Source organism: Myxocyprinus asiaticus, chromosome 43 (genome assembly GCF_019703515.2).
Source record: "Myxocyprinus asiaticus isolate MX2 ecotype Aquarium Trade chromosome 43, UBuf_Myxa_2, whole genome shotgun sequence".
Lineage (NCBI taxonomy): Eukaryota > Metazoa > Chordata > Actinopteri > Cypriniformes > Catostomidae > Myxocyprinus > Myxocyprinus asiaticus.
In genome coordinates, this window is record NC_059386.1 from 33,414,370 (window position 1) to 33,426,576 (window position 12,207).

Here is a 12,207-nt window from a genome sequence, read left to right on the forward strand (position 1 = left end):
CAGAAGAATAACAGACAGGTTCCGTCAAGTTTCACAGCGCTGGATAAATTCACATCACCTTTATAGTGCACTCACACAGACTGCAACAATAGATCAGGTGATGACTGAACTTTGAGCCTGTAATGTTTGCAGGAATAAGGCAAGAGAAAAAGGATCTATATGCAGGCTTTTTAATAAATAAACATGAAGAAACTCAAACATGAAAATAGAATAAACCATTACATCCATGAATGGAAAAACAACTGACAATGAATACAGGGGAACATGGGGACTAAAGACACAGAGAACTAATGATGAAACGAGGGACACCTGACACTATTGAACACAAGGACCAATGAACAAAGACCATGAAAAAGAACTACAAAACCCATAAACAAACGAAAGACACGAAAAATGAAGAATAAACATGCATAGTGACCCCTGGTGGTCGCCCGGGTAATCCTTACAGAGCCCTTCATATAAATACACTCAGACCGAGAGCAGACCAAGAAATAATTCAGTGTGCAAAACCAAGACCAAAAGGACATAAAAACTAATAAATAGTGTCACAGTGTGACAGTTAATAAAGCAAATATCTTATCCACTATGTGCTTGGACAGTGACATATTTGGCTTTGTGTGAACTACAGTAGGCCTTAATCTGAAACTGTTAAACTTCTGGTTTACAACTTTCAGCCCTGTACATTGCTAGGAAGTAAAGTCTTGTTAAAATATTTTCACACTCTCACTCATTTATTTAATTTGTCAACTAACAATGTCCAACAGTGTCTGGCCAAAAAAACAAAATTGCAGTTTGGATTTAAATAAGCAGATTTAGAGTCTATGTTTGGATCATTATTGCGGCGATTAATATGTTTCAGTTGGCAACAATTCTTTTAACCCTAACTGATGCAGTGTGCAGCTTCTAATTTCTTAAACAACCATGTCGGACGATGTATCCTGTAGTCGTGGAAAAGATGTTACTGTGTTTCAGAAGAGGCAAATTATTGGCCTGCATCAAGCAAAGAAAACAATTAAGGAGATTGTTGAAATCACTGGAACTGGGTTAAGAACTGTTCAACGCATTATTAAAACCTGGAAGGACAGCGGTGAACCATCAGCTTTGTGGAAGAAATGTGGTTGGAAAAAATCTTGAATGAAGATCACTTAAATGCTTGAAGTCACATCGTTAAATCTCGACAGCAGAACTCACGGTTATGTTTAATAGTGAAAGTAAGAGCATTTCCACATGCACAATGTGACGAGAACTTACAGCTGTGGCCACAAGAAGACACTTGTTAGTGAGATTAATCGGAAAAAACGACTTCAGTTTGCTAGAGAGCATAAAGATTGGACTGTGGAGCAATGGAAAAAGGTCATGTGGTCTGATGAGTCCAGATATACCCTATTCCAAAGCGATGGGCGTGTCAGGGTAAGAAGGGAAGCGCATGAAGCGATGCACCCATCATGCATAGTGCCCACTGTACAAGCATCTGGAGGCAGTGTTATGATCTGAGGTTGCTTCAGTTGGTCAGGTCTAGTCTCAGCAACGTTATGTGGCAATAAAATGAAGTCAACTGACTACCTGAATGTACTGAATGACCAGGTTATCCCATCAATGGATTTTGTCTTCCCTGACAGCACGGGCATATTCCAGGACAACAATGCCAAGATTCATCGGGCTCAAATTGTGAAAGAGTGGTTCAGGGAGCATGAGGAATCATTTTCACACATGAATTGGCCACCACAGAGTCCTGACCTTAATACCATTGAAAGTCTTTGGGATGTGCTGGAGAAGACCTTACGGAGTGGTTCGACTCTCCCGTCCTCAATACAAGATCTCGGCCAAAAATGAATGCAACTCTGGATGGAAACGAATGTTGTGATGTTGCATAAGGTTGTCGAAACAATGCCACGATGAATGTGCACCGTAATGTGCATCCATCCATCCATTCATCCATTGTTCTATCTATCTATCTGTCTTGCAGACTTTCCCTTTTCTCTCTCTTCATCTTTTTCACCACAGTGTCATTCTTCAGAATAGAAGTCAGAGTGTTTTGCCATCTCAACTTTTTGTCGATGAGGTCACTCCTTTACGTCTGCCATCACCTGCCACACTGTGACTTCCTGACCTCCATTGCAGCCAAAGCAGATTCAGTCCTTTATCACAGAAAGGAAATCCAATCTGCACAGACAATGCCCTTGAACGTCCTGCAGTCAGGAGCCGTATAGACTACGAAACCAGCAGAACAGCCCTTAAATTAAAAACCACCTGACCACTGTGTCAAACCACCCTGTGGATCACCACTGTAGATTTCTAACATCTTTTTATTGACTCGTTACAGTTTTCCTCAATCGCTTTGGCTCATTTTTTGAAACAGTCTTACAATTCTCTAAACTGTAAGTGCAATTGTCACAACTGTTTTATGGGACATCACAACTCTACTGCATGTCTGCAAAATGTTGTAACTCACCCAAAACATTTAATTCATGCTTCAAAATCTAGTTATTGTGTCAGTAAATTGGCCAGTGCCACCAAAATGAAAAGTTTTTTTTCATCGTGTGAGCCGTACTGGTCAAAATGTTTAGATGTTTTTTTCAACATGGCACAAATTTCGTTTTTATAGTACATTTTTGTTGACACTGTCTGCTTACTGTACTATACAAGAATGTCAGTTTTATCTTGCTGAATGTTATTGTGTATCACACTGAGCTTTTTAGATACCGATTTCAACAGTGGTAAAAGTTTACTGGGAAAAGTCAGTACTGTACAATACTGTAGCACACAGAAAAAGGATATGCACATTGGTATGTATACAGTAAATGTATTTTTGGAGCAATGTGTTACATATAAACAGAAAATTAATATTTGCTTGTCCATTTTTACAAATCTCTTACATGTAGAGTCCTATATAATGAACAAAAAATTGCCACAAAATGACACAACAATGAAAAAAACAACAACACAACAATGAAGAACATTCCATGTCATAGATATTTATGGAATATAAATGTATGTCTGACAGATTATGATAACTGAATGGATCATTTTGCATGTGATGGCTCACATGATGAAAGAATGTTTAGAAGTTGTGAAGAGTGACCGTTTCACTGAGAATCAGCTCATCAGTTTTGATCAGCAAGCCATGTGCATTTAGTTATTGTGCAAACTGTAGACAATTGTACTTACTCTTTCGCACACATGTGCCAAAACATGTGCAATTTGCTTAAATGAATAAGAAATTCAAATCTGGTGTGAACAAGAAACTAATTGTTCAGAGATTTGAACTTATTGTTTTGAAAAAAAAAGAAAGAAAAAAAATCATTTGAGAACTGAGCCACAGTGATTGAGAAAAACTGTAATTCAGTGCACTAACAAAAGTTTAAGGCAATACATGCAAAAAACAGAATGTTTAAAAAAAAACTGGATGCCACATGCTGAATTGAACATGCAAAGTAGTACTGAGGTCATGACAACAATATAGCATACTTGGCATGTTTCACATACTATGCAGTACACAGGATTTACTGCGTTACTGCATGCTAGTACTCTATTCCACACACCACAAGGGGGCGACACTGTTTTGAATAAGATGCCTGTAGCTCTACCTATTCATTGAGTTCAAAGCGCTTATTACTGTGTAAGCTCTTATCTGAATAAGCTAAATAGCCAGTCTTCAAAAATATACAACAAACTAAAATATTTCATGTTTAACTTAATCAACAGATGCAATGATGTGAGTTAAATGAAGGGTTTTAGGTTTCTTGTCTGAGAGCGGTGAATGAGGTACAGGGCTTGTCTGATTCCATTTAATTATTTATTTATTTTATTTTTTTTTTGGTTCTTTCCACACAAAATAATCCTCCATTTAACACAATTCTTGAAATTTCCATTTTAGTACTTACTAAGGGGAAAACTTGAACTGTTTACTTTGTTATAGTTACACATTTATACCTGAACCAGTTTATTTTATAATATATATCAATATAATAGACATTTGATGATGGGAACGAGATCATTTGGTCTGAGGTTTGTATGCTTCTCAGAAAATATTGAGCTCACCACTTATTTGTTTGTTGTCATGCAGGGTCTGGAGCAAAATGAGTACATGAGTTAAGTGAACATTTTTCACTTTCAGAATATGTGAAAGTGGATATTTATAGTAAAAAAGGACTTAAATATTGATCTGTTTCACACTTATATCGCTTCTAAAGACAGATTAAACCACCAGTTGTATGGATTACTTTTATGCTGCCTTTATTTGCTTTTTGGAGCTTCAAAGTTCTGGCCACCATTCACTTGCATTGTATGGACCTACAGAGCTGAAATATTCCTCTAACAACCTTAATGTGAGATCTGCAAATGAAAGAAAGTCATACACATCTGGGATGGCATGAGGGTGAGTAAATGATGAGAGAATTTTCTTTTTGGGTGAACTACCTCTTTAACATTGACTGTTGAGAAATAACAAATTCAACATGAAATGTTTGGAGGTATGAAGTGTGTATCATTACAAACCATTTTTATCCTGTTAGAATGAAAAAAAAAAAAAAAAAGACTTTCCCCAAAAATAACCCAAAACTTTCATTTAATTTGGCATTTACCACACAGCAAATTTTCAAACATGGATATTGGCAGAAAATAAATAACATAAAATGACACAAACTTTACATATCTCAAAGTCATGAAACTGAGCAACCTACAGTACACATGAGCACCTGTATTCAAAATTAAATATTATAGTATTATGGCATTTGGTTCCAGTCTGAAGAATATGTACATGTATTTTCATTGGTTATCTGCCCACAAAATGACAGCTGCAAGAAAACAAACTTAAAATAACCTGTTCTAGCAGTAATTGCTCTGAAATAGAGATGTCTAAGCATCTGGTATATTCCTCAGGTATGGACTGTGGACTCCAGAGAGACTGTGCATGGGTAGTTCCAGCATCAGAATATTCAAAATCACTTGGTTGCATTAGTTCTTGGTGTTACGAAAGGAAATAATAATATTCTTCTACCTCCTCATTTCTAAACCAAAATTTAGACTTGGGACAAGGTGTCAAATGCCTGACGTTCCACATGTGGAAAAGGTTTGTAAAGGTTCACTGCTTCCAAACGTCCAAAATATTTGGTTCTGATACCTTGATAAATATTAAATTGTCAAATATATGACTTTCGTTCTTCTGCTGAACACAAACAAAGATTTTTAGAAGGAAATCTCAGATCTGTAGGTCCATACAATGCAAGTGAATGGTGGCCAGAACTTTGAAGGTCCAAAAAGTACATAAAAGTAATGATAAGTGTGGGTGAGAAACAGATCAATATTTAAGTCCTTTTTTACTACAAATCTCCACTTTCAAACAGGCCTCCTAAGTGCTCTTCTCTCCTAAGAGTTCTTCTTTTGTTTTTGGCGATTCACATTCTTCATGCATATCCCCAACTACTGGGCAGGATGGAGGATTTATAGTAAAAATGGACATCCATATTGATCTGTTTATCACCCACACCTATCATATCGCTTCTGAAGACATTGATTAACCACTGGAGTCGTATGGATTACTTTTATGCTGCATTTATATGCTTTTTGGAGCTTCAAAGTTCTGGACCATGTTGACTTGCATTGTGAGGACCTACAGAGCTGAGATATTCTTCTAAAAATCTTCGTTTGTGTTTTGCTGAAGAAAGAAAGTCATACACATCCAACCTGATCTCATGAAAAGTCATACATAATTTACGAGTCGGCTATTTTGTATGGTCTCGCACGATATTGTTCGCATAAACTCGTACAACTTCATCACGTGCAAATTCCCGGATGTCCAATGCGGAAGTAAGCGCGAGTTCCGCGCACGAGGCATTAAGGACAAACTTATTAATATTATGCCCTTACCCAAACCCCTTATCTAAACCTAACTGATCAGTAGAGTGTGTAAACATGATAGGAAGCTGTTGTGTGTGACAGAAGCAAGTAATCGTCGCGTATAAGATGGAAACAATGTCCAGCGACGTCATTGGCTGTAGTGAAAGTCGTAGAAATTCAAACGAGTCGTACGATATCATACGAATTAGCCCAATTTAGAAAAGTTGTACGAATGCAGACGATTTCGCCATGAGCGTGTGTTAATCTGGGATGGCATGAGGGTAAGTAAATGATGAGAGAATTTTCATTTTTGGGTGAAATATCCCTTTAATGGCACAGACTTTTGAACATAACTCTATCGCATTCTTGATTACTGAGGTTTGTTAGGCCACAGCAACGGAAGAACGCACGCTAATCATGTTAATCCGGACTGTGAGTTGACAATGCGTTGGCCAAGTGAACTCATCTGCATACGTGTACTTGTGTAATGTATGTTTCTGGCCTTAAGATAATTAGTATCAGATTAGAGCTTATACTGTTCATTAATTGCTTGGTCCAGATGTTCTCGGGATGGGGGGTTGGGGCTGGAGTCCGTATCCATGAAACCAGGGATTTGTAATCCAGAAATAGGCTCATTAGAGGACATATGGCACCTCTGATAAGTGGATACAGGCCAAGTGGAATGACCTGTCCTATCAAAATGCTCTATTACGTTACTGTCAGACAAACAAGTACTGGATAAACCCTGTATTACTAATGAATTCTGGGATATGTATGCAGGCCATACAACTCTGTTTGTGACTGACTATCCAGTGGGTGCTTTGTTACAGGTGGATTGTGGGTAATACAGTCAATTTGTAGACTGTTCGGCTGGGTTAATGGGACAGCATGATGCTGCTGTTTCCATGGTTGCATGACACCTCTATGAACTGGATGTTGACTGTTTACAGCAAACGGCTACCCGGAGACATTAAGAGGAAGATGATGTTGACTGTTATGCGCTCCAGGACTGTATGAACCAATGAACTCCTAAAACACATAAAAGACGATTATTTGTCGCCACCTACTGTCATTAAAGATTTGTTCTGCAGAGATGGTGACACTGCAATTAGCTATGGCTACATTCAATTATCAGTGCTGGGCGGATTACTTGTGAGTTGTAATCAGGTACTGATTACAAATTACATGACAAAAATGCAATCAGTAATCTAATCTCATAGATTACATTATAGGGGTAATCTAATCCGAATACGTTTGGATTACTTTTGGATTACTTTCAAACCTATTTCTATTTTATTTTATGTCACATGCATTTGATTTATTACTAACAAACAGAGCCTCACAAAAAAAGTTTAAAAAGTGCATTAAACATTACATGAATGAAATAAACATTAAATCTAACAGCAATGACAATGCATGGCCAAAGTTTATAATTCAAAACAATGAGACACCAAGTTCATTTTAAGTGCATAAAACAATAGCAGCATTACGAACATTAATGACTATAAAATCAACTGCAATGACGTTGCCTAGGTCAAAGCTTCTAATCTAAAAACACTGAAACACTTTTAACCCTTACTGCTTATTAATAGTCCATCACATATTCCTTCGCTGAGGTGCATATCGTACTGTTGTAACATAAAAGGAGCACATGCTCAAAATGTTTATCTGTGAGACTATTGCGCTTCGGGGTAAGAATATGATGATATTGATATGAAAATGATCAATAAATGATTAACAATTTACTGCCATTGCCTTGTTAATATGTAATCATGTAATCTATAAAAAAGTAACCATAGTCCGATTACGAGTATTTTAAAATGTAATTTAATCCAATTAATTGGTATTTGTAATCTGATTACATAATCCAGATCACATGTAATCTGTTACTACCCAGCACTGTCCACTATCACGTACTATCCTACACTGCTATGTACTTTATCATGTCAAAAAAACCTGCCAATGCTCAACTTCAATGCTTAACCTGATGAAGAGTATCAATAAGTCTTCACATATTTTAAATGTTTGTGACATCACAGATGTCTTTGTTTAGTATCTTCAGGCGACCACAAGTGTTTTTACTATGCACCATCAGGACATGTAGGATGCATATTTGTCTGAGAGATTCTGAGAAGCACTTTATCTAAGTGTATGTCAGTCACTGACAGAACATTGCAAAAGTATGTGCTGTGAAATGTCAGAAATGCATATTTTAGTAACACTCATTTTACTGTACAGGGTGATACTTTTATATAATGTATGTAACTGAACATTACAATTAAAGGAATATTCCGGGTTCAATACAAGTTTAGCTCAATAGACTTTGTGGCATAATGTTGATTACCACAAAAAAATTATTTCCACTCGTCGCTCCTTTTCTTTAAAAAAATCAGAAATCGAGGTTACAGTGAGGCACTTACAATGGAAGTGAATGGGACCAATTTTTGGAGAGTTTAAAGGCAGAAATGTGACGCTTATAATTTTATAAAAGCACTTACATTAATTCTTCTGTTAAAACTCATGCATTATTTGAGCTGTAAAGTTGCATAAATGGTCATTTTTACAGTCATTTTAGGGTTTTAGGGTTTGTTGACATTACATTGTCATGGCAACAAAGTTGTAAAATGACTAACTTTACACAGAAATGGTTAGTATGCTATTTTACCACACTTAAATCTACGTCTTGTGGCTATACTTTTGAAACAGTGAGTATTTAAACGTTTACAGATTGGCCCCATTGACTTCTATTGTATGTGTCTCACTGTAACACAGATTATTGCTTTTTTAAAGAAAAGGAGGGGCAAGTCAAACTAAATTTTTGTGGTAATCAATATTATTTCGAAATGCTGTCAAAGCTTAACTTGTATTGAACCCGGAATATTCCTTTAAGATACAATTAAAGCTACGATTAATGTAGAGTCTTCTACTTTATAACTCTCTTGAACTAATCTGCGGTTTTAATACAAACAACAGTTTGTATTATAGAGTTTAATAATATTTTCATAACAAACTATGGCTTCAAGATGTCCTTTTCACTGAAATTAAGACAACAGTTTAAGGTACTTGTGGGACGAGACCGGAGCACTCCTTGATGAATCTCCATCCTGACAGAGCTTGATTAGCCGGTTTCTCTAAGCAAAAAAAACATAAACACCCAGGTTTCTGTGCTGGTTTCAGTGACACAAGTCCTTCACAATGGAATTATCTACTCTATCAGGACATTTTCTGTATTGCTATCCCTTCTGAAGTGAACAAACTTCACTTAATTAGGCAGTTTTTGAGGGGCTGAATGTAATCAAGTTTTTGGAACCTAACATGTTTTGCGACAGTAGAAATCAGAATTATTCTTATAAAAAAAGTCTTTTATACCTTTATACTGAAAATAAAGATTATTTTTCACTGTATAGGAGTCTTGAATTGCTATATGCTTCTTTGGAGATTAAAAAATATATATTGATATCACATTATTGGTTCTTCAGATCTGTGTATTGGTTCTAAGCATCATCCATTTACAAGGGAAAAGTGAAGCCCTGCTAAAAGGTCAGTACTTGTGCTTCTTGTCTGATCTAATTAGAGGACCAGAACTAACTGTTGTGTTTGTTCATAGAAATTCAGAATCCAGGCAGAATATTCAAGAATGTGGGCATATGAACTAAAGTATTTGAAGTATTACTGTGACATCAACAATTTATCTCGTTGGCATCATTTCGTCTGTAAAACCAGATCTGTCAACCAAGTTGGCACTTGCTGCAGTGTTTCTCAGTGTAGTCAACGAAAATCATGTTTACGTGTGTATTCATGAAATGTAGACCCGCCTAAATTAAATGTGATCAAATATTTCTGCACCCCTAAAGGATCATTAAAAGGGGCTGCTCATTTATTCAGCATTCTCTTAGGTTGTTGCACAGCAGTTTATTCAAATGAACTTGATCACCAATATATATTTGATAAGTCTAGCAAAATACTTTCCATATTTCTCTCCTATATGTGTGCAAATAATGTGATATTCAGTGGCAGTTCTACCTCACATGGTGCCCAAAATCAGACATGAGATGCCCACTAAATAAATAAAGTGACAGATGTTCTGTGCCAGTGTTTACTGTTAATTTATCAACATGCACTTTATTTTGACTATGGGCCTATATTTTGTTATATATTTAGTTAGAATTATATTTGACTAACTTTTCAGGTAATAATACATTTTCAGTAGCCTAGGTATAGCTTACTGTAGCTAGGCTAGTTTGTAATAATACAACTATCAATATAATTTAATTCTACTATAAATCTACTATAAATTATACACAGTTTATCTGGCACAAAAACAAAGATGATCTCAATTAAATAGGGTGGCAACATTAAATTGAACAAATAAATGAATACTGAATACAAATACTAAATTGAACATTGAACATAAATTAATTAATACTGAATGCAAATAATAAAACACACTATTTTATATTACGGTGTCGAAAACATAGTGATAAACAGCAGCAATTAATGTGGCTAAAATGTACTTTTTTCTTGTCAAAATGTGAATCAAGATTGAAAAAAGATGTATTTGTATTGAATATTGATGAAGCAACATAACTTCTTAGGGAAAGAAATAATAACAGGAGGTTGCTTTGATTAAAATTCTTTAAAAATGTGCCGAATGTGCCTTTTACCACATATTTGGGATACAAGGCCCCCAGAGGGGTTATAGTGATATTGTGTAAATATAGGGACAATAGTTATAGGGCAAAATTTTCCACCTTATGCAAATATTTTTGAGACAGCAAGATGATTTTTGAGTAGCAAATTAAGATAAAGCTTATTCAAAATAATCACTTAACCATTTCCTGTTAATTTCAGTCACATTTGGCATTTCATAACATCTCAAGTATTCTATAGATAAATTAATCTCCACTATGATTAGTCAGTCAATGTAAGTCAAAGTTTCATAACAAATCTATTCTCCCTACTTTAAAAAAAAAACAGTGTGTTTTATGGGGGGCCTTTAGCCCCTGCAACAGGGGTCTTTTTACCCCAAATATTATCCTTTCACTTATTGGACAGCGATTAAAAAACTTTTGATTTAATCACCTTAAACAAAACTGAAAATGATAAATAAGTATTTTGTCTCTAAATAAATGTGATAATTTCAGGAATTCTCATTAGCTTCATACATTTGCAACAGTTTAAAAATGATTAAATATTAGATCAAATATTTTGCACTGTATAGTGACAAACAGGAGTTAAGGAAAGTGTTGTGGTAGTGTTTTGGGAGAAAATTAAATCAAAAGTGCCTTTTACCCCGTTGTGCGCCATACACAATGTTTGACAGTGTTGGGTAAATTACAAAACAAAGTAATCCACTACAAATGAATAATTATAATCAGATTACTTTACTGATTACTTCATTGAAAATGTAATCACATTACTAATTACTTTTAAGTTACGTTCTAAAACACTTGTCACAAAAAAAAAATTCTGCTCAACAAATTCAAAATAATGTCCATTTTATCATTGCTCATTGTCACAGAAATGCAAACAGATGTACATATGAACATACAAATTCACATTTTATTTGTATTATACATAAATAATATTTTTTAGTAATACTTGTAACCAAAGTAATGTACTTAAAAGCAATTACTTTCATTGAAAGTCAGTTACGGTAATCTGATTACAAGAACTGAAAATATAATGTGTTACACTACTTTTGTGCCTAAAAGTAATTATATTACAGTAACTAACTACTTTGTAATCCAATTACACCCAACACTGATGGTTGCACAGGGGCTGAATTAAAATGGTGAAATGATCATTTGAACTGGTTCTTCACATGACCCGTCTAAAGAAACAGATTCACTAAAATGATTTGTACTTCCCAATGCTATATATACTGTAAGGGAACTAGTGGATTCGCACAAACCGATTTACCAACTTTCCAAAAGAGAGAGCAATGGACACAGGCCCCACATCAAATAGGCCTATACTCTAATGTTGATCCTTTTAAATGGTGCAAATCATATGTTTGCATGACTAATGCACACCCTGATATACAAGGTAAGTCATGTAAGTAAAATATGCTAACGAAAATGTCCTTAAAAGTAACACAGTAACTGGAAAGCATAGCCTAGAGTATTAGTCATGCCCTAATGTTGTTTCTGGATTATTGTGGGTGGATAAGATATTCAACACAATATGTTTTACACTCTGGAACCTTTAAAGGAAAGCATTTGTAATTTACTAGTACTATCATTTTAGAGTCACTGTTGAATATAATATACATATATCATGAAACATGTTGTTCTAAATTAGAAACTTTGAAGCAATTGGTTTGTTTCTTCCTTTCATTTCTCTTGTGGACATTTGTTACAGCCTTCT

At 35.3% G+C, this 12,207-nt stretch overlaps 1 protein-coding gene across 1 annotated transcript in view; it reads left to right on the forward strand.

The window, feature by feature from the left end:
• Window positions 1-12,207, forward strand: part of LOC127433694 (membrane-associated phosphatidylinositol transfer protein 2-like) — a 694,725-nt gene that overhangs the window by 329,356 nt on the left and 353,162 nt on the right. The window lies entirely within an intron of this gene.